Consider the following 23,080-nt stretch of genomic DNA (forward strand, 5'->3'; position numbering starts at 1 on the left):
CACTGCTGGTTTCACTATGATTGGGTGGGGCAAATAATTCTAGAAGAACTAAGTGCACTGTGGGCATTAACCATGTCGTTTAAGAACAGTGGTTTTATACCTCTGTCCTCATACTCTAGAGTAACAGACTTTTCCTTGGTGGAAGCATCCACTTCTCTATCAGTGATCAAATAAGAGTAAGAAGATGATTAGGCTCAGTATACAATCAACTCAAAGTGGGCACAGGAGCATCTATATTATTAAAGTTCAGGAGGGAGGAGTCCATGTCTAGGTTATAAAACTGAAATGGACAGCTTCAAATACCCACCAAAGTCCAGAATTTCACCATGGAGATATGATAGTCCTTAAAAAAGAGGAGATGCCAGACTGTCCTGAGAATCAGTTCTGATTAATATATCTATGAGGCGACTCCTCTCTCTGGCTCCAAACATACACCTACCAGAAATCGTCACCCTACACCTAGCAGTACTGGTTGGATTTCATTTTTAAAAAATTACTGTTGGCTGCTGTCTTGTGCCTCCCCTATCTGAGAACTTGAGCCCTCAGCCTGTGTTGGGGGATGTGCTCGCATGGCTTCTCCTCAGTACACCAACATGGGTCTGTCTGTCTGGAAACAGCTTCCAGATGGTTTGTTGCTGGCAGCAGTATCCAGCTGCCCTGATCTAGAGAAGCCGCTCTCCTATCCATGGTTTTGTCCCCGTGGCCCTTGCCCTTGTCTACACGGACCTGGCTCACCTGCTTTCTTGGCAGGACCTACCCAATAGTCACCCACAGGATAGTACTCACCTTTTCTCTCTATTTTCTGTGTACCAGCCTCTCCTTTGCTCTCATCTTCTTTCCTACCCAGTTTAGGTTTTCTCCCCCCTTGCCATATCTTTTCCTCACCTCACTATTGTTTCATCTGAATTTTCTAGTGTTAGTAACATTCACCTTTGGATGGGAAAATAATCAAGTCACGACATTACTCAGAATTAAACTAGATATCTCTAAGTTTTCTTTCAACACTATAATTTCATGATTCTTTGGAGCTACTGTTCTCCCCAACTTCTACCTGCTAAATAAATAATCCAGTTAGAACTTTCACTTTAGTCTGTACTTGACTCTATTTAGAGTTAATTTAGGAGACAGAATAATGGCTCATAAGTTTCTCAACCTCACTAATAAGCAAAGAAATTCAAATGAAAGAGGATAGTTTTCAATCCACCAAACTGACAAAAATGAAAAATATCAGTTCCCAGGGTAGGAAAGTTGGTTGGCTGGTACTTTGGAATATATCATTCTGGAAAAGAATCTGGTAACATGTATTGATATTTTAAATATGCATATTCCACATTTGGGAATTTATCCTATGGCCAAATAAGCAAAGATGTATATAAAATAATGTTAATTGCAGCACTACATGTAGTAGAAAAATTCAAAACCACTTAAGTGTCCATCAGTAGGAGAGGGTTAATATGATATATGCATAATACTATGCAAATTAAAAAATAATCAGATCGATAAGTGATTCTCAACCCTGACTGCACTTGTGAATCCAGAAGCACTTAAAAAACTCATAATTCCAGGATCCACCCTCAGAGGTTCTGATTATCTGTTTGAGAATGAGGCCCAGTATTTGCACTGTTTTAAAGTGCACCAGGTAATTCTAATGTGCAGTCAAGTTTGAGAACCACTCAACCCTTAACATGCGAGATGTTTCTATCAACTCTAACAAGAAAGATGCCCATGATACACTGCAAGTGAAAAAATTAGGTTACTTAATTTGTTGATTATGATTTGTTAAATTGAACTAAAAATGGCCTGAGAAGGACTCTGTACTTCTATATTTGGGTCCTTGTGGACAAACTGTAATCTAACTTAATAGGTAGACAAGATTGAAAACCTAACTTAGGAGTATATGCCTGTAACAAGAGCTGAGTCTTGGCCAATCCCAACAGCCATACTTCAACCACTCATACACTGCTGAGTGTTCAAACTGTGTTCACGTAAGGCAAATGTCGAGCTGTAACCAATCCAGCTGTTTCTGTACCTCACTTCCAATTTCTGTACATTACTTCCTGTTTTTTAATCTATAAATCTTCCACCACGTGGCTGTACTGGAAACTCTATGAATCTGCTGTGATTCTGGGGGCTGCCTGATTCATGAATCATTTATTGCTCAAACTCCTTTAAATTTAATTTGCCTGAAGTTTTTATTTTATCAGATTACATTTATTAACAAATTATACATGTGCATTAAAATATAAAAGTTTACACAGTTATTTCTGAAGAGTGAATTACATATTTTCAGTCTGTTTTCAACCATTATCATATATTTCTCTTTTTTGAAAAAATAAAAAGGCAGTACAGGCTGAAAATGCAGAGAAAAAATGAAAACTGGCCTTCAGATGGCTTCTGAGTGCCAATAGGGACTTCCATCCTAAACCTGGTTTTATTTCTGTGGCTGACAACAGCAAAATGTGTACTTAGAGACAATATGGTCATTGTATTAGTTTGTTCTCACACTGCTAAAAAGAACTAGTTGAGGCTGGGTAATTTACGAAGAAAAGAGAGTGACTTGACTCACCATTCCACAGGCTATACAGGAAGCATGGCTAGGGAGGCCTCAGGAAACTTACAGTCATGGCGGAAGCAGGCACATCTTCACGTGGTGGAACAGAGAGAGAAAGTGCTAAGGTGGAAGTGCTACACACTTTTAAACATCCAGATCTTGTGAGAACTCACTGACTGTCATGAGAACAGTAAGGGGGAAATCCACCTCCATGATCCAGTCACCTCCCACCTTCCCCCAACACTGGGGATTACAATTCATCATGAGATTTTGGTGGTGACATAGAGCCAAACCATATCAGTCATCTTAGCTCAAGTCAAAAATACTGGCTTGGCTAAATAATTCATTATGGTTCCCTTCACCATGAATTTATGTTCTGCAGAAAGAAATAATGAAATGGAATATGTGCATTCATAAAGCACGTATCATCTTGTATTTTAGAAACAAAATGTTTAGGCAATCATTTCTAAATTCATACATTAAAAAAGTGTGTGCATACTTGAAGAGTTAAACTTTGTAGAAAGTATCTCGTAGGTGAACTGGCTTCAGTGGGCTTTACTGAAAATCATGATTTAGAGTTTTACCACATAGTAGAGTTCACTAAAAAATATTACAGCTCTCCAGGCATGGTGGCTCATGCCTATAAATCCAGCACTTTGCAGGCTGAGGCAGGAGGATTGCTTAAGAACAGGAGTTCAAGGCTGCAGTGAGCTGTAATCATGCCACTGCACTCCAGCCCTGTCTCAAAAAGTAATTACAACTCAGTAAAACTGGTGTGTGTGTGTATGTGTGTGTATCATTGATTGTAAGTCTGATATTTCTCTCTCCCTTCCTTCCTTGCTGTCGCCACCCTTGTAAACAAAACAAAACAAAAAAACTCCAACCAGTTTTCCCAGGGTCAGTCTACTGAAGAGCTGATTTCTACATATTGCATAAACTATACTATTCATGAATTTAAAAAAATAAACTCTCAGGTGATATCATCATTTTCTTTGTTATTTCTTTCTATTGCATACCACCTTCAGAATGATAAAGAGACTGAGGCTCTAGTCACAATTATATTCAGCTGTCAGGAATGATTAACTGTCTTCCTTCTCCCCATGAAGTGCATGAGAATGCAACCATGCAAGTTAGGCTGACAATGTCCTCCATCAGATGCTATGGCTCCTCCTGCCTCAGAAGAGAAAAACAGCATGGTTTTGTACTAGGTTATGGAATGAAGTCTGGGATGAATTTTCTGGTTTGTCTGGGGTCAGTCTTCTAGCAAAACTTACTTTAATTTTAAATTTTTTTAATTTAATTTTTTTTTGAGACAGTCTCAGTCTGTTGGCCAGGCTGGAGTGCAGTGGCACTATCATGGCTCACTGCAGTCCTGACCTCCCAAGCTCAAGTGATCCTCCCACCTCAGCCTCCTGAATAGCCGAGACCACGGGCATGTGCCACCACACCTAGCTAATTTTTTAAAAAATCTCTTTTGTAGAGATGGGGTTTCACCATGTTGCCCAGTATGGTCTCGAACTCCTGGGCTCAGGCCATCCACCTGCCTCATCATCCCAAAGTGCTGGGATTACAGGCATGAGTCACCGTGCCTGGCGAGCAAGACTTACTTTGCTTCAAGTTTTGTTTCCAGAACATTTAGGTACCAATTCTCAATATAGAATTCTAACTACAAAAGTCACAAGTTACAAGGCATTTTTGAAGCAGTCATTGTTCATGTCCATCTGTGTCTTTCCCTCCACTAGCATGGATAATTTGGAGTTAACTGTAGAGCAAATATTTAGGAAATTAATCCCACATGATTTTCAGGATCAAGGTGAGAAAAAAAGGAGAAAGTACAGTTCTTGTACCTTGACACACTTTATTCCATCTGCAGAAGTGGCTGCAGCTCACATGTGTGACTCACGTTGGAACAGCGGGCTCACATAATAGCATCACGTGCTGGCAAAGTGTTCAGATGACAAGCCAGTTACCTCATTCGGCTGATGCAATCCTGGAATTTCCTGAATTGAGATACAATTTAGGACCAGAAGGGAGAGATCCTGGGCTGTTTGATTAGGGCATCACCTTTAGCTAATTCTAACCACCCCCACCTTTTTTTTTCCATTTGTCTATTTCCTTCTTTCCTTAGGTGTGAGGTAATAATACTAATTGGTAACAGTTAAACTGTGCCGTGCACTCATTTAAGAGTTTTACTCTTAATTGTCACAACAGTCCTAGGAGGCAGGCATCCCATTTTTTTCAGATAAGGCAACTGAGGTGCAAAAATCCCATGTCATTGCTTTAGGTCACACAGGAGAAAATGTAAGGCTCTTCTCTTTGAGATGTATACCTGAGGATCTTTGCTTTTAGTGATCAGATTGTGTGTAAGTTTTCCAGGGAGTCCCACTCGTGGAAAGCCCATGACTGCTGTGAGCTGTGACTGAAGATGTTGCCACCTCAGTGTGGTCAATGGCTCTGTCATCCAGTTTTAACCTCCATATCAGAACTTTCTTTAAATTATATGTAGAATTTTTTATTTTTCTACTATTGTTTCAGATTTTTCTTAGTATTTTAAGATGGTTTTTAGTGTTTTACCAGAAAAGGGTCACCACTTAAGATTCCCCTACCCCTGCTTTTTAGGATTTAAGGAGTGGGATATAGTTATTTATTATTTAGTGTGTTAAGATTATTTTCAGATAATAGCAAATGGTCAAGTCTTAATCATTTTTATACCCCATTATTTTGTTCTGGATATAATACCAATATTTATATAAATAGACCAAGGTAGAAGGATTGCTTGAGGCCAGGAGTTCAAGATCAGCTTAGGCAACAACATAGCAAGACCCCATCTCTACAAAAAATTAAAAAAAATTAGCTGGGTGTGGTGATGCATGCCTATAGTCCCAGCTACTCGAGAGGCTGAGGTGGCAGGATCTCTTGAGCCAGGAGTTTGAGGCTGCAGTGAGCTATGATTGTACTACTGCACTCCATCCTGGGCAGCAGATCGAGACCCTTTCTTTAAAGAAAAAAGAAACAGGCAAGGAATATATTAGCTTGATAATTATCTTTAGCTGTGACACAAAAAGTGAATACATCCTTCACATTCTGTCATCATATAGGAATGGAGAAAACTATAAATATGTAAAAATCTTTGAGACCATATTAATGATGGATTCCATTAAGCCCTGGACATTTTGGTGTAACAGTTCCACCTGACAGCTACACCAATCCCAACCACACCATGAAGGGAAGAAACACAGATCCAGTACAGATTGATGGTTCAAACTTACTGCCTGGATGCAAGGTGCCCAGAACAGGCATTTCTAACTCCTTCTGGCCAGGGATGAAATGTGAGACCTTTTGTTACTTTTGAGACACAGAGTTCAACTCTTGCTCTCACATGTTCCTGCAATTGTAGAATATTTTAAAGATTAAAGTCATGGTTCTTTAACATCACCTGTAGTTCAGGGGCCCAGACCTGTCCTGTTAAATCCCCTGACACAAGGTAAGTGCTGCTTCAAGATTCCTTTCTTATCTGTCAAGGTAAACAAAACAAAACAAAACCAGACTTGTCACGCCAAGCTCATGGAGGATAGACAGAACTCTATAGACAAATTAAAAGTCTATTTATAATCACAGATATGCAATGAACCCAACACAATTGATGCTTTATTGCTTATTTGAAGATAAATTCCTATTTCTCCCACCTCTCCCTCTACCCAGTATATTTTAAATGTAATCAGTAGACTTAACAATTTAAGAGTACCCATAAATGAGGATACTAATAGGAATTAGCTGATTCATCCCACAGAATCCTGAAAATGCTCATGAATTGGAAGTGCCAAGTATCTCAGAAGGTAGGGTTGTGTGTGTCAATGTGAGTGTGTGTGTGTGTCTCTGTGTTTGTGTGTATGTGTGTTAAATGCACCTGATAGCAATAATTTACGCATACCCTGAGAATGACCCTGTATAGCAGGTGCACCTGAATGCGGTTCAGAGTTCCAAGCTAAGGAATGTGGGAGAGGACAACACAGAGATTCATTCCTTATCTATAAGGAACACCTAGGCCCCATCCTGTCCTGTGGAATGTGGGCTGTACAGAGGATTGAGGCCATTTGTTTTGGGTTAAATGCAAGTTTCCAGGTGGAGCTTATTAGGGGGCAGGGGCTAAGTGAAAATGCTGTAAAAACTGCATGCTTTTTGCAAGTGGTTGTGATTCTTCTGCTCAGCCTACTGCCCCTGGGTCGTGGGGTTCTCCTGTTCTGCCCACCACCACTGGGCTCTCCCCTGTGTTTAGCCCCCAGTACAACCCCATGTCTTGTTTGCTGGCTCTGGGTCTCTTCTTTGGCCTCTTGAACCTGGTGTCATCCCCATTGGAGTCTATAAAGGTTTGGCGCAACAGTGTGTAAAAAGCAAAGTTGAGGGACAGTTTGAAAGCCTGCATAAGCAACAGTTAGATTCCCAGGTTACCATCCACACTGTAAGTAGTCAGGTCCTACCTCTTCCCAGTACTGGTAGTGGAGGAGATACTTTGAAACTGAACTAAGAATAGAGAAGAGTGAAGATGAGATGACCCATTTGAAACAAAGTCAGTGATCTGCATTTGAAATTGTAAAGCCTTTTTCAAGTTCCCCTACTGAATTTCAGAATAACAATAACCAATCATACAACCACAAGCAGGATGTGGGGAGATGAACCACCTCAGAAAAAATACAGCGTCTCTCTAGAGACATTTGACGCAAGAAAATAGGGTCTGGAGGTAGGGAACCTAAGGCCAATTCCCACTGACTTCCTAGAACTGTATCAAAAGGAAAACCCCGACTTTCCACATCTAAGTAACAAAGAGACCACAGGCTACTCCCTTTGCAAACCACCCCCTCTTTCCTGCATGGCAGATGGAAAATTGAAAATACCTCTGATTGGTTGCTTTCCACAATCAGACTGATTGCTAGCCAAGTCTTCATTTGCATAGAAGTATAACTTTGTAACTTCACTTTAGCCTGTGATTGGTTGTTTTCCACAACCAATCAGATGTTTGCATAGAGTGTAACCATTTAACTTCACTTCAGCCTTTGATTGATTGCTTTCTGCAACCAATCAGACTGATGTGGGCCACTACTTCATTTGCATGAGGTATACACCAAGTGGCCAATGGAAAACCTCTAGAGAATATTTAAACCCAGAAAATTATGTAACTAGGCTCTTCAGCTCCTGTGCTTGGGACGCTCCATCTCTGTGGAGTGTACTTTCGTTTTCAGTAAATCTCTGGTTTTGCTGCTTCATTCTTTTCTTGCTTTGTTTGTGCATTGTGTCCAATTCTTTGTGGAAGATGCCAAGAACCTGGACACCCTCGACCAGTAACACATTGACCTTTGGGGCTACATGAAGAAAAAGCCAGCTGGCCACCTGATTTCCCTGGAGTGTACTATTCATTCACACTTCTTGCTTTAGATGTAAATATATATACAGTCATAGCAATGAAAAACACTGAAAATGAATTTACCAAAATTTATGAAAAAACTGCATTGGAAGGATGGATTGGGGAAGCTAAGGGAGTGTAACTCCTCCTCTACCATGATAATAGATAACTTGGATAATTTCTAAAATTGGTGAATAAATAGCAAAGTTGCATATTTAGAAATATGAGGGTAAATGCTAGAACATGACAAAATTGAAAATAGTTACCTCTAAGGAGCAGAACAAGAAGATGAAGAAAGCAGAGGAATACTGTGTTTTATTACATACTTTTGATGGTTATATGAGTTTTTAAAACATTATGGACGAGTTATTACTTTGAAAGTGACGTGATAGTAGTACGTTAGATTATTGACTTTTCAATTAATACTTTAGAGGTTGCATACTTTAAACATGTCATAAATAACTCTGTTCCCTTCCAAAAGGAACCATATTGTTTTCTTTCAGGATGCTTCCTGAAAGTTAACTCTTTCAGGGAAAACAAAGAGATTTCCAGGGAGGAAATTCTAGGAAGACATTAGAACCTCAGAAGGGAAGTGGGAAGGCTGTCTTTCTGTAGACGCATCAGTCTCTGTATATGAGCTGGGATACCTTTGCAGTAAATGGCTATTACCTTTCTAGAAATTGAAAAGCAAGTGCTTCGTTATTTAAGAATGTTGTTGAGATGTATTCTGAGGAGATAAACTGTGGAATACCCCACAAACAAAAAATAACTTCCTCATTAATTATGCACGGTGAAAAGACTCTTTAAACCTATTTTTAAAACAAATTATCTGTTCATCAATATTAGTTAATGCCCCTGGCAGAAATCAAGACCAGTTACAGATATTAAATAGAGAAAATCTGCCTGGTCAGGAGATATAGGTCAGGCTTAATTATCTGATTATTCAGTAGAAAGAGTAATATGGATTATTTAAAGACTCCTTTGAGGCAACACGGAGTTCTCTCTAGAGTCTTCTTCTAAAGAAGTAACTAAATATTATGACCAAAGTGGAGATCTGAAGAAACAAGCTGCTAAGCAAAGAAAGTCTTAAAGGTATTCCACTTCCTCATAAATTTACCAAAACAAGTTTTAGTTCAATGACTAATACATTCTTGTCTTTCCCTATAAAAGTGATCTCCCAGTTCAAGTAGTGATTCTCTTTAATGAGATCCAGACTATAAATGATCTTAAACCAGAAGAAATAACTAAATGTCATGAGGAATTCTCCAAGTCTAGCAATTTTGATAAAGTCTTGAAACCGTGACTTTGTCTAACATCCATCTTTCCACATTGGCTCTGTAAGACCTAACAGTAGGGAAGTGGCTCATCAAATATGTTGAAAGTCATGACAGTATTCCTGAAGAAATATAACAGGTAAAAAAAAAACTGTATCATCAGCAATAATTTCAAAGCAAAACAATGCGTCAGCTTGTCTCTAAAAGTGTTCTGGGATAGTATTTAGAGATTTTGACCTTACATTTTTTATCTCTTAAAATTATACTCTAGTTGTTTATGTATTGGATAATGGCATTTGCTATTGAGGGCAGACACTGTCTACAAAGAAATAATTTAATGGAAAGGCTTGTTTTAGTCCATTTTCTACTGCTATAATAGAAAACCACAAACTGAGTAGCTTATAATAAACATAAATTTACAGGCATGACCTTGAAGATATTCCAGGTATCTGGAATATCCAGATATTTGTATATATCCAGACTGCTACAATAAAGTGACTATCACAATAAAGTGAGTCACACATATTTTTTGATTCCCTAGTGTATGTAAAAGTTATGTTTACACTATACTATATTCTATTAAACATGCAATAGCATTTTGTCCTAGAAAAGTACATACCTTAATTTTAAAATATTGCTAAAAAATGCTGATGATCACCTAAACCTTCAACAAGTTGTAATCTTCTTGTGGGTGGAGGGTCTTGCCTTGACATTGATGGCCGCTGATGGGTCATGGTTACCAAAGCATGGGGTGTCTGGGCAATTTTTTAAAATAAGACAACAGTGAACTTTGCCACATCAATTGACTCTTTTTATGAATATTTCTCTGTAGCATGTGATGCGGTTTGAAAGCATTTTCCCCACAGTAGAACATTTTTCAAAACTGGAGTCAATCCTCTCAAATCCTGCCCTGCTTGATCAACTAAATTTATGGAATAATCTAAATCCTTTATTGTCAGTTCAGCAATGTTCATAGCATCTTCACCAGGAGTAGCTTTCATCTCAAGAAACCACTTTTTTTGTCCTTCTGTAAGAAGCAACTCATCTGTTTTAGTTTTATTATGTAATTGGAATAATTAAGTTACATCTTCAGGCTCCACTTCTAATTCTAGTTCTCTTGCTATTTCTATCACATCTGCAATTATTTTCTTTACTGCAGACTTGAACCTTTCAAAGTCATCCATGATGGTTGAGATCCACTTCCTCCAAGCTCCTGTTAATGTTGAAATTTTAATGTCCTCTCTATGAATCACAAATGTTCTTAATGGCATCTAGAATGGCAAATCTTTCTCAGCGGGTTTTCAATTTACATACATTTCCCAGATCCATCAGAGGAATCACTATCTATGGCAGCTATAGCCTTGTGAGATGTATTTCTTAAATAATAAGACTTGAAAATTAAAATTACTCCTTGATCCATGGGCTGCAAGATGGATCTTGTCTCAGCAGGCATGAAAACAACATGAATCTCCTTGTATGTCTCTATCAGACCACTTGGATGACCAGGTACATTGTCAGTGAGCAGTAATATTTTGAATTTAATCTTTTTTTTTTCTGAGCAGTAGATCACAACAGTGGGCTTAAAATATTCAGTAAACTATGCTGTAAACAGATATGCTGTCATCCAGTCTTTGTTGTTTTATTTATAGGGTGCAGGCAGAGTAGATTTAGCATAATTCTTAAGGGCTCTAGGGTTTTCAGAATGGTAAATGAGCATGGGCTTCAACTTAAAGTCAACAACTGCATTAGTCCCTAGCAAGAGGGTCACCCTGTCCTTTGAAGTTTTGAAGCCAGGCATTGACTTCTCCTCTCTAGCTATGAAAGTCCAAATGGCATCTTCTTCCAAGAGAAGGCTGTTTTGTATACATTGAAAATCTGTGGTTTAGTGTGGCTACTTTCATCAATGATCTTAGCTAGATACTCAGGGTAATTTGCTGCAGCCTTTACATCAGCACCTGCCACTTCACCTTGCACTTTTATGCTATGGAGATGGCTTCTTTACTTAAACCTCATAAACCAACCTCTGCTGGCTTAAACTTTTCTTCTACAGCTTCCTCACTGCTCTGAGGCTTCGTAGAATTGAAGAGAGTTAGGGCCTTGCTCTGGATTAGGCTATGGCTTAAGAGAATGGTGTGGCTGGTTTGATGTTCTATCCAGACCACTAAAACTTTCTCCATATCAGCAGTAATTTCTGTTTCACTTTCTTATTCATTTCTCCACTGGAGTAGCACTTTCAATTTCCTTCAAGAACTTTTCCTTTGCATTCACAACTTGACTACTTATTTGATACAAGAGGCTTAGCTTTTGACCTATTTTAGCCTTGGACATGCGTTTCTCAATAAGCTTAATCATTTCTAGCTTTTGATTTCAAGTGAGAGACATGCCACTCTTCCTTTCACTTGAACACGTAGAGGCTATTGTAGTGTTGTTAATTGGTCCAATTTCAATATCGTGTTTCAGGGAATAGGGAGGCCCAATGACAGGGTGAGAGATGGGGAAATGACCAGTCAGTGGTACAGTCAGAACGCTGATCACATATCACCATAACAAATGTAATAGTAATGAGAAAGTTTGAAATATTGCAAAAATTAGCAAAATGTGACATGGAGACATAAAATGAGCATGTGCTGTTGGAAAAATGGAGCTGATAGACTTGCTTAATGTTGGGTTGCCACAAACCTTCAATTTGTAAAAAAAAAAAAAATGCAATATCTGTGAAGTGCAATAAAGTGAAGCACGATAAAATAAGTGTGGTTGCATTTAGCTAATGATTCTAGAGGCGGGAGTTCAAGATCAATGGGCTGCATCTGGGAGGGCCTTTTTGCCATGTCATTGCATGACAGAAGTCATCACATGGTAAGAGGGGGCACAAGACAGAGAGGAAATCAGGCCAAATTTATCCTTTTATCAGGAACCCTCTCCTGGGATAACTAACCCATTCTCAAGATAATGGCATTAATCCATTCACGAGGGCAGAGCCCTTGTGGCCTAATCACCTCTTTAAAGTTCTACCTCTTAATATTGTCACAATAACAGTTAAATTTCCCCATGAGTTTTGGAGGGGACATTCAAACCACAGCAGGGTTGAATGGATTTTTAAATTCACACCTGGCAAAGAGTCTGAAATCATAGCATTTTGTATTTGTTTGAGCCAAGCCTTTGAGAGAGAAATGATTTAGTTTTTAATTCAAAGAGAGCTTGGTTCCAAAGTTTAAACCAAATCAGAGGATCAGAATTTAGCTTTATAAAAGGTAATCATAGAGAAAGGAACAATACAGACTATGACTCATGGGCAGTTCCCCCATCTCCCTTCCAGGCAGGAAAACCAAAGAAACTTTTACCGAGCTGGGAGAGAGGAATGAGAGAAAGAGTAAGAGGAGAGCAAGAGCTAATGTGCAGCCTGGTCCCAGGCTCCTGTAGTCAAACCCCTGGTAGGGGAACAGGTTGATGGAGCTTGGTTCAGTCATCAGAGCAGAAGGAGTCTATGCCCCACTTTCCACGCTGAACTGTAGGAGGGAACCCTGTGCACAGTGTCCCATGCCATGATGGGTAGCCTCAATAGAGTAGAAGTGGTGCCATAATATATTTGGTAGATGAAGAGAGCTTGAGTTAGTGCCCCACTGGTCTTCCATAACCTGAAAGAGACCTATGAGTTCCTGAGTCAGCCTCAAGTTGGGAGAAAAAACAGGGTGCACAGACCTGTTGTGCTACCTGGAGGCAGATGAAGAATAGCTGGTGGAAGAAGAAATAAAGGAATGTGGAATACTATGTTGAAGCCTTCGTTCTTGGACCCTGAATAGTTCAAAGAACTAAACCTCTTTTGAGAGAGATACAGACACAAAGCATCAAGCAAAGTCATAAAGTAACTCAGGCCATAAGTGTGGAGGCTTAAGGGACATTTGGAAAGACTGAGTTTTGGAGAAAGACAAGATTTTATAGCTAGGCTTGAAAGAGAACACGTTGTTAGTGATGCGGAAGCTGAAGCTGACTTGGGAGATATGGGCAGAGAGGAAACGAGGAGAGGACCACACCAGCCTGAGAGGGCCTCAGTGCAGGATGCGTCCATAGCCAGCCAAGGAGGGTTCTGTCTCTAGCAGAGAGGAGAAGAGATTTCAGTTTAGGAATCAGCCTACACTTTTTGTTGCTCTTAAAGATAGCTGCTTACCCCTGTTGATGTAAATCAAGGGCCACCACGCACACTGCACACCATGTACAACCCTGTGAGGGAGTGATGCATGCACAGGCTAGGATAAAAATGATGCCCCTAGGGCTGTAAGATGCACTCTTCCTGAACAGCTCTGCCTGAGGGCCTTGCCTAATGCATGCCTTGAACTCATCCCCCATCAAGGGAAGCTCTGTCTGCATCACGACTGAAGCTTCCTGAGGGTAGGGTCAGCAGGAGAATGAAGGAAAGCCACCAATGAAGGGATGTGAGAATTTTACTGAAGGCCAAGGCCCCATAGGTAACCCTAAAGGGATTGCAAAGAGATATATTCTACACGGAGGCCTTCTTGGAAGTGGGGACATCTAGATCAGAATAAACATCTTTGTGGGGATCACAGGTCCCCATAAAGGAAAATAAATGAATTTGGAATTTTGGATAACTTGGAAAATTTAAACCAAGTTATCAAGTTATCTTTCCCAAAATGATATTTGTTGCCCAATGATTGTTCACCCATTAGAATGGCATTCTTTGGCTGGGTGCAGTGGCTCACGCCTATAATCCCAGCACTTTGGGAGGCTGAGGCTGGTGGATCATGAGATCAAGAGATCAAGGCCATCCTGGCCAACATGGCGAAAACTCCATCTCTACTAAAAATACAAAAATTAGATGGGCGTGGTGGCATGTGCCTGTAGTCCCAGCTACTCGAGAGGCTGAGGCAGGAGAATTGCTTGAACCCGGGAGGTGGAGGTTGCAGTGAGCCGAGATCGCACTACTGCACTCTAGCCTGGCGGCAGACAAGACTCAGTCTCAAAAAAAACAAAACAAAACAAAACAAAAAAAACAATGGCATTCTTTGCTTCAGGGAAAGGCTGATTCAGCCTGTAACAAAGAAGGCAATTGAAGGGCTGAAAAACTGTGCATGCATGCGTGTGTGTGTGAGTGATCTCTGTGTGCATGTTTGTGTGTGTGTGGTCTGTGTGTTTAAACTCAGAGCAGGCATACTTGCCCGAAACCCTGCACATGCAATAGGTTTGAAGTCAGATGCAAAGAAATGTAAGTTTATCTGTCGATAAAAATAGCCCCTAATTTCTACAAATGGTAGAAACATTTCATTCTGCCCCATGAAGATAAAAAACATCCAGTTTAAAACCTCATTTCTTCTGGAAAAATAACCAATTCAGAATTCAAATTTAATTAATTCGAAGTCAAACTCGATGCTTAGGCTTTAAAAAATCTCCTTTTCCCTTTGCCCCAGAGGTATGCTGTGAGTGCAGGTGGCAGGTGGCATGTATCCAGCACTGCACTGTGGAGAGGAGGGCCTGAGCCTCTGTGACCTCCACTCCTTGCTGGCCTCAGCTAAGGTGTCTGTCTCTCCTGTGTGCACCACTGGCTACTGCTCCTGCCAGCCTGTGCTGTAGAGGCCTGTGGTGCTTGTGCTGAACTCCTGCTCAAGGTGTCTGCCCTCCTTAACTGGAATCCAGTCCTCGGGGCCATGGCCCTCTCAGAGGCTGTGCCTCCTGCACAGAGGCATGTGGCGTCTGGAGCTCACCCATGATACACACAACACCAGAATCCCCATGGAAAACCACTCTCCTAGAGTGCTGCTCTACTTCATTCCCACGTCAGTGTGGGGCATTGTTTAAGGCACCGTCCTTCAAAATTTCCAGATGGAAATGGTACATCACCCCCCAGAACCGTCCCCAGCCCTAACCTCTAGAGGAATAGCCAAAGTCAGATTCTCCCTCCCTACCCAGCCCCATTCACAGAGTTGGAGAGCCCTGTCCTCCTCAGACTCTCTCCAAACGAGAAAGGGTTTTTATTGCCTTTTTTTCTGTGACAGCAAGTGGCCATGACCTCATGTTCTCTACTCTATGGTTTACATTAAAAATTCTTAACTTAGCCCTCTATGCTTTGGATCTAGATATTTAAAAGCAATGTTTTGTAAGTGAAAAACAGAACAAAACCCTGTTCCATCTCAGATGGCTGGCCTTTGTCATCGGTGTGCAGGTCATCAGCCTGTTCTCCAGTCCATCCCTAGCCTGCCCCTGCCCAGCATTCTTGTCTGGGGACCCTGATGCTTGCAAACCCCATGGCAACTGGCTCTGGCTGGGATGGCCACTGGGAGATGCTAGCAGGAGATAAAGATGGGGGTGGCAAAGGAGAAGGCTGGGTATTTCCCTCTACCTCAGTGATAACTCTGCAGGAACTGGCCCTGTGGATGCAGCTTCCTTGTAGTTACACCATCTGCTCCCTTGTCTCTCCAGTCTTGGTGGTGGTGGTAATCTCTGGGTGACTTTGCCATCCACTCTTTGGTTTCTCACCTCCTCCATTTCCTTTTTATCCAGTTACCTATGTAATTTTTCTCTAAGTTCTTAGAGTGGTTTCTATTTTCCTGGTTAGACTCTGATGATGTATCTAGCTTCCAAGGCTCTTGATGCTTTTTTTTTTTTTTTGAGATGGAGTCTCACTCTGTCACCCAGGCTGGAGTGCGATGTCATGATCTCGGCTCATTGCAACCTCTGCCTCCTGGGTCCAAGCGATTCTCTGGCCTCAGCCTGAGTAGCTGGGACTTCAGGTGCACACCACCATGCCTGGCTAATTTTTGTATTTTTAGTAGAGACGGGATTCGCCGTGTTGGCCAGGCTTGTCTTGAACTCCTGACCTCAGGTGATCCACCTGCCTCAGCCTCCCAAAGTGCTGGGATAACAGGCATGAGCCACCGTGCAGGGCCACCAATACTCTTGCTTCTGAAATGGGCTTCAGGAGTTCAACAGTGACCCTTTGTATTCCTGCTGTAAAAATCCTAACTCTTCTTAAGACAAGGGATGCTAAATTAGGGGAAAAGTCATGACCAAAGAAGTACAAAAATAAAAAAGCATATTAATATATTTCAAACAATTTCACCACCAGAGCATCCATAGCACTGTATTGTTACGTGAATAGACATTTTTGCTGCCCAGAATATACGCCCTATATGCTCACATGGCAGAGTTCTCAGATGTTCCTGTACTCATGTGATCTTTCTTTGATCCTACACCATGTCTCTTACCTCTTACTTTTAGCAGATTATATCCCATTCAATAGCATCCAAAAATCTCCTGCTAACTTTTTGGAGAACTCAGATTAATGAAGTAATGGCGTGCATGTTCAGTTGTAACAGACCAGATTTTACACACTAACCAAAATGTGGATTCAGTAAAGAGTTTTAGAATATCAGTGTGTAATGACTGGTAATGGCTGGTTCAACAAATATACTAAAGTTTGAAGATCCAAATGAGTCCACACAGAGGTCACACAAATCAATTGTCTGTTAGGCCAGACAGGTAATGTACATGGTGAAGGTAGGTCCTATGTGTTACAAAGGGAGCAGAGGGACTGTGAAATCCAGAGAGGATGTGTGTGATCTCATAGGGAGATTCTCCACCCAGTGTCAGGTGATTCTAGCATCTGAGAATGGGGACCCATTATGATGCAATTTTTGAATTTTTAAAGAGAAGCCAGAAATCTAGACTGTATGTGAAAATCTCATGACTTGTAAAGTAATATCAATTAACTAAAATTTTTTTGAAAACATTGTGCAAATTTAACAAAATCTGTCTTGAGCTACATAGGACCCCAAGTCACCAGCTTGCAGTCTCTATCCTAATTTGACATTTTACATTGCAGCAGTATACATGATATGCTCAAATAAGGCTGCCTTAACATTATAAAACTTGCTGACTGATGTTTTAGACTTACCTTCATAATATGGCATAGTTTTTGGAAGATTCTCATTAGTATGAAATCTATATCCTCTTTTCATGGTGGGCCAAATTTGTAAAAATAGCCAAAAATAACAATAACATGTATACCTTTTATAATAAGAAAAAATTTAGCCCACCATTAAAGGAGGATATGAAAGCTAAATTTGGTAGGCCAAATTTTTTATCCAGAAAAGTATTCCAGTAACTTCCCATTTCTCTTGGCTCCCAAGCTACACGTATCTAGCACAATGCTAGAGATTCAAAAACATACTCAAAAAATCCCTGACTTCAAGAAATTCCCATTCTACTCCTTCCAATAGGTAGAAGGCCTATGACTGTGGCAGCAGGGCATTCCAACTGCCTGAGGGAGGGAATGTGGAGGAGCCTGGTTCATTTATTTAAAGCAATATAGCCCCGTACTACATCTCAGATCTTATCTCTGCCAAGAAAGCTGCACTGTCATGCTGTTCTGCCTGTGTGTTTGTGCATTACTCTCCACTTCAGCCTATTGAAACATCACTTTAACTTCAAAACTCAAATACACCATATCCAAAACTCTGCTAACTTTTTGGAGTTATTCTTTAAATTTCCATAGAACATTTTGTTTGTATTTTGACATTTATATTCTGCTTCGAAATACAGATTCTTCCATTCTTGTCTTATCCTTCATAGACCATAAAGCCACTTCAGGTATCGTCTACATATGGTATTTCAGCACTGGCGGGGCCTAGCAGACAAAGTGGGCACTCTTAAGATTTGTTTTGAGTTGCTTAGAAGATGCATTCTCCATCTAGTGGTAAAACTGAAAAACTGCATGTAACTTTTGCCTTCTCTAACACAATTATGATATAAAACTGGAAATAATACCAAATAATTTTTTAAAAATAGTACCTCATTGATACTACAGATTGTTCAGGTCTTAATCTGTTTTGATAAAACTGAAAAAGTAACTATGTTACTTTTCAAGCTGACATAAATCTTTCTTACAGCATATTTGATTAAAACACTTTATCTAAGCTGGGACTGGTGGTGCCTGCCTGTAGTCCCAGCTCCTCAAGAGACTGAAGTGGGAGGATCACTTGAGCCCAGGAGTTCAAGGCTGCAATGTGTAGTCATCATGTCTGTGAATAGTCACTGTGCTCCAGCCTGGGTAACAAAGTGAGATCCTTTCTCTAAAACAAACAAACAAAACTTTGTCCAGGAAATTTCTCTAGATCAGGGGTCCCCAAACTCTGGGCCGTGGACCAGTTCTGGTTCATGGCCTGTTAAGAACTGGGTGGCACAGCAGGAGGTGAGCTGCGAGTGAGCATTACCACCTGAGCTCTGTCTCCTGTCAGATCAGCAGCAGCATTAGATTCTCATGGGAGCACAAACCCTATTGTGAACTGCACATGTGAGGGATCTAGGTTGCATGCTCCTTATGAGAACCTAATTAATGACTGATGATCTGAGGTGGAACAGTTTCATTTTGAAACTCCATCACCACCCGCAAACGGTGGAAAAATTATCTTCTAAAAAACCAGTCTCTAGTGCCAAAAAGATTGGGGACTGCAGCTCTAGATGATAAAAGGTGATAAACACAATCACAAGATTCCTTTAAATAGGTAAGTTTATTTTTTATATCAAGTATAGACATGGATTTGTCACTACTGATTTCCTTTTTTTTTTTTTTTGAGACAGAGGTTCATTCTTGCTGCCCAGGTTGGAGTGCAGTGGCGCAATCTCGGCTCACTGCAACCTCTGCCTCCCAGGTTTAAGTGATTCTCCTGCCTCAGCCTCCCAAGTAGCTGGGATTACAGGTGTGCACCACCACACATGGCTAATTTTGTATTTTTAGTAGAGATGGGGTTTCACCATGTTGGTCAGGCTGGTCTCAAACTCCTGACCTCAAGTGATCCACCCTCCTCAGCCTCCCAAAGTGCTGGGATTACAGATGCGAGCCACTGCGCCTGGCCTGTCACCACTTATTTCTGACTCATGCCTAAAGGTAGATATTCTCAGACTCTTCTAGTTCAGCAAACCTGTATTTGTGGAATTCATGAACTAAAGGATTCTCTACAATATCTGGTTCTTAGTAGAATTCGAGCTATTAATCACTCAAGGTTAATTCCAGAGAAGTTAAGTCTAATTCTAAAAAATGTACATTTTTACAGCAGTGTTTACAGTAGGATTGGCAGTAGCTTGGGGCCTGCCCAGGAATCTAGGGGTCTTACCTGACTGATCTTCATGCATTTGCAGTTTTCGTATTCCAATTCCTCCTTACTCTCCATTTCCCAGGTTTAACAGGATTTCAGGGGAAAACACTTCTTACCAGCAATGGTATCTACCCTGGTTAGTTGGAGACCTAGCTTTAGCAATGGTATTTTTTTTTTTTTTTTTTTTTTTGAAATGGAGTCTCACTCTGTTCCCCAGGTTGGAGTGCAGTGGCGTGATCTCGGCTCACTGCAAGCTCTGCGTCATGGGTTCACGCCATTCTCCTGCCTCAGCCTCCCGAGTAGCTGGGACTACAGGCGCCCGCCACCATGCCTGGCTAATTTTTTTTGTATTTTTAGTAGAGACGGGGTTTCACCGTGTTAGCCAGGATGGTCTCGATCCCCTGACCTTGTGATCCGTCCGCCTCGGCCTCCCAAAGTGCTGGGATTACAGGCGTGAGCCACCGTGCCCAGCCAAGCATTGGTATTTTTTTAAAACTGGCTTCCTAAAAAAAGAAAAAGAAAAATTAAGGTAGTTTTGACATTCAGGCTGAAATAAAATGATGATATAGTGCTGTCATGAGCTGAATTTTTAAATGTCATGTATTATGTAGACCAGCTATCCCCAACCTTTTTGGCATCAGGGACCAGTTTTGTGGAAGACAATTTTTCCATGAACAGGGATGGGGGTAAGGGGTGGGAGGGGTGGAGGTTGGAGGAGGGGTGGTAGTGGTGAATGATTTGGGATAAAACTGTTCTACCTCAGATCATCAGGCATTACTTAGATTTTCATGAGGAGCGCGCAACCTAGATCCCTCGCATGTGCAGTTCACAATAGGGTTCACGGTCCTATGAAAATCTGATGCCTCGGCTGATCCTCACAGGAGGCGGAGCTCGGGCAGGTAATACTCGGTTGCCCGCTGTTCACCTCCTGCTGTGTGGCCAGGTCCCTAACAGGCCACTGACTAGTACTGGTCCACAACCCAGGAGTTGGGGACCCCTGATGCAGACAATCATTCTAGTTTTGTTCTGTTTAGCTCTTATATTCTTAAGCAAAAAATGTCTGGCATTAACTACAATTATTGTGGTACAGTTTGCCCATGGGTGATAGATTGAAAAATATGGCCACCATATTTTGCAGTTCTTCTCATCAACAGGTAGAGAAACTACTCAGTTTTCTACTAGTTCTCCATCTCTTGAACCTGGGTTGACCATTTGACTTGCTTTGACCAATAGAATGTGGTAGAAGTGACAATGTACAAGTTCTAGACACTCAGCTTCATGGTGCCCCTAAGGTCACTATGTAAGGAAACTGGTCTAGTCTACTGAAGACAAGACAACATGAGGGGAGAGAACCAAGATGCTACAGCTGATAGCTGGTGCCAACTCCCAGCCCTGTGAGTGAAGCTGTTTGGATCTTCCAGCCCAGCTTAATGCAGCCAATTAAGTGAGCCCAGGCAAACCCAGCAGAGGAACTGTCCAGCTAACCTGTAGAGCATGGGAAGTAAGATATTAGTCAAAGCTAAGCCACGGGGCCAGACCAAATTCAAGGGAAAGGGAGATGGCCTGTATCCTTTGATATGTGGAACTCAACAGAATTTGCAGTAATTTCCATCCATCATAGTATCTATGTTTATTTATCTATTGCTTTGTAACTAGTTATCCCGAAGGTTAGTGATTTAAAACAACCACTACCTATCTATCCACAATTCTGCAATTTGTGTTTGCTGGACTTGGGACAGTTCACTGCCTGCAGCTGGGAATTCAAGATAGTTTTACACATTTGTCTGGTGTCTCACTGTGATGCCTGGGACATCTGGGGCTTGGCATCTTTCTCTCTGCACGTGCTCTATCCATCTGGGTAGCTGAACCTGTTTCCATGGTGGCTTGGGGTCTCCAAGAGGGCAAACATGGAAGCTGCCTGGTCTTTTAAGGCCTAGACCCAGAATCTGCACAGTGTCACTTCTGCTGCATTCTGTTTGTCAAAACAAGTCACAAAGCCAGCCCAGATTCAAGAGGAGAGGAAATCAATTTCATGTCACAATGAGGGAGATAGAAAAGATTTTATGCTCATCTTTAATCTACCATAGTTTATTCTTTGGCCATTGATTGTTTGCATTTCTTCTGCATGTGAAATACATTCATATCCTCCCCAAGAAGCCCCAGTTAGATCTCTCATTCAATATGGAAGCAGTTCAGTGTTCAGAATCTCACTATCTGTCTCAGGTCTAGATGTGAATTAGACTGCTTGAATGCAGCTTTTTCTCAATCTGGAAGTTTGTGAACTAATAATTCAAGTTATCTGCCACCATCACTGCCCTCCCCCAACCCCAGATAGCATAGTGTGAAAGCGATGAGATAACTGTAAGAGATACTCCCATTCCCAAGGGGAGGAGATTGAAGGCACAGATCCTTAGCAATTCTGAAATCCAGCCAGGCACACGTTGCCAGTCCCCACGACTCCAGAGGCAGGACTGTTTCTCGATGAAGGCCTGTTTCTGCTCCCTGCAAATGGTTACTTAATTCGCTGTTATTTGGCTGTTGGCTCCATCCTGAGACCATTTCCCTTTTCCATGACAAATGTTTCATTTTTGCAGCTGAGTAATTCCTCAGTTGGCGTCTCACTCATGGTAAGTTGGGGATCCAGAGGTCTCTCTTCATTTTGAATTGCCTTTGTTCCTTTAGTCTGTGTACAACTTCTTTAAAGAAGTGGGTTTTCTATATATTAAATTATAGCCTATTCCATTAGACAAGTCACACACACATCTACACATCTCTTGGAGCAAGATCTCTATGCTTTGTGAGGTCTTATAACAGGTCTTACAGCCGCACCCTCAATTTAATTTTGTAGACTAAGGTCACATTTTGCCAGCAGGTTCCTGACACCATTTCTTACACTGAGAACCCCTGGGGAGAGAGTTTTATTTTCCGTCCCAGCAATCCATAGTCCAGAACTATTAACTCCAAATTCTCCTTGGAAATGGAAGTGCTCTTCCTGTGGTTCATCTCTCCTTCCCATATTTTATCATAGGCAGCTAAAATAAACAAATTAGCCCCTTCGGCATTCAACTTGGAAATTTCCTTTAGCCAGATCAAGTTTTCTATCTTCCGTGTAACTGTAGCCATCAGCTTCACTAATTGTTCCACTATCTTGAAACACAGATGACCATCTTTGCGGCCTCTAATAACAGTTTCCGTGCTGGCTTGCCATGCTTCCATCCTTCCCCATGGCTCAGTCTCAAAATCACCTGTGTTAGGCCGGGCGCGGTGGCTCACGCCTGTAATCCCAGCACTTTGGGAGGCCGAGGCGGGCAGATCACGATGTCAGGAGATGGAGACCATCTTGGCTAACAAGGTGAAACCCCGTCTCTACTAAAAATACAAAAAATTAGCCGGGCGCGGTGGCGGGCGCCTGTAGTCCCACCTACTCGGGAGGCTGAGGCAGGAGAATGGCGTGAACCCGGGAGGCAGAGCTTGTAGTGAGCCGAGATAGCGTCACTGCAGTCTGGCCTGGGCGAAAGAGCGAGACTCCGTCTCTAAAAAAAAAAAAAGAAAATCACCTGTGTTAGGCTTCTGTTACAGCAGCACCCCACTTCCAAAGACTAATTTCTGTTTTAGTTTCTGTTTTTAGAAAAAAATCACCCCAAAATGTAATAGCTAAAAATAACTTTTTTTTTTTTCCTGAGACAGAGTCTCACTCAGTTGCCCCCCAGGCTGGAGTGCAGTGGCGTGATCTCGGCTCACTGCAACCTTGGGC

The sequence above is a fragment of the Gorilla gorilla genome, chromosome 16, assembly GCF_029281585.2.
Source record: "Gorilla gorilla gorilla isolate KB3781 chromosome 16, NHGRI_mGorGor1-v2.1_pri, whole genome shotgun sequence".
NCBI classification, from domain to species: domain Eukaryota; kingdom Metazoa; phylum Chordata; class Mammalia; order Primates; family Hominidae; genus Gorilla; species Gorilla gorilla.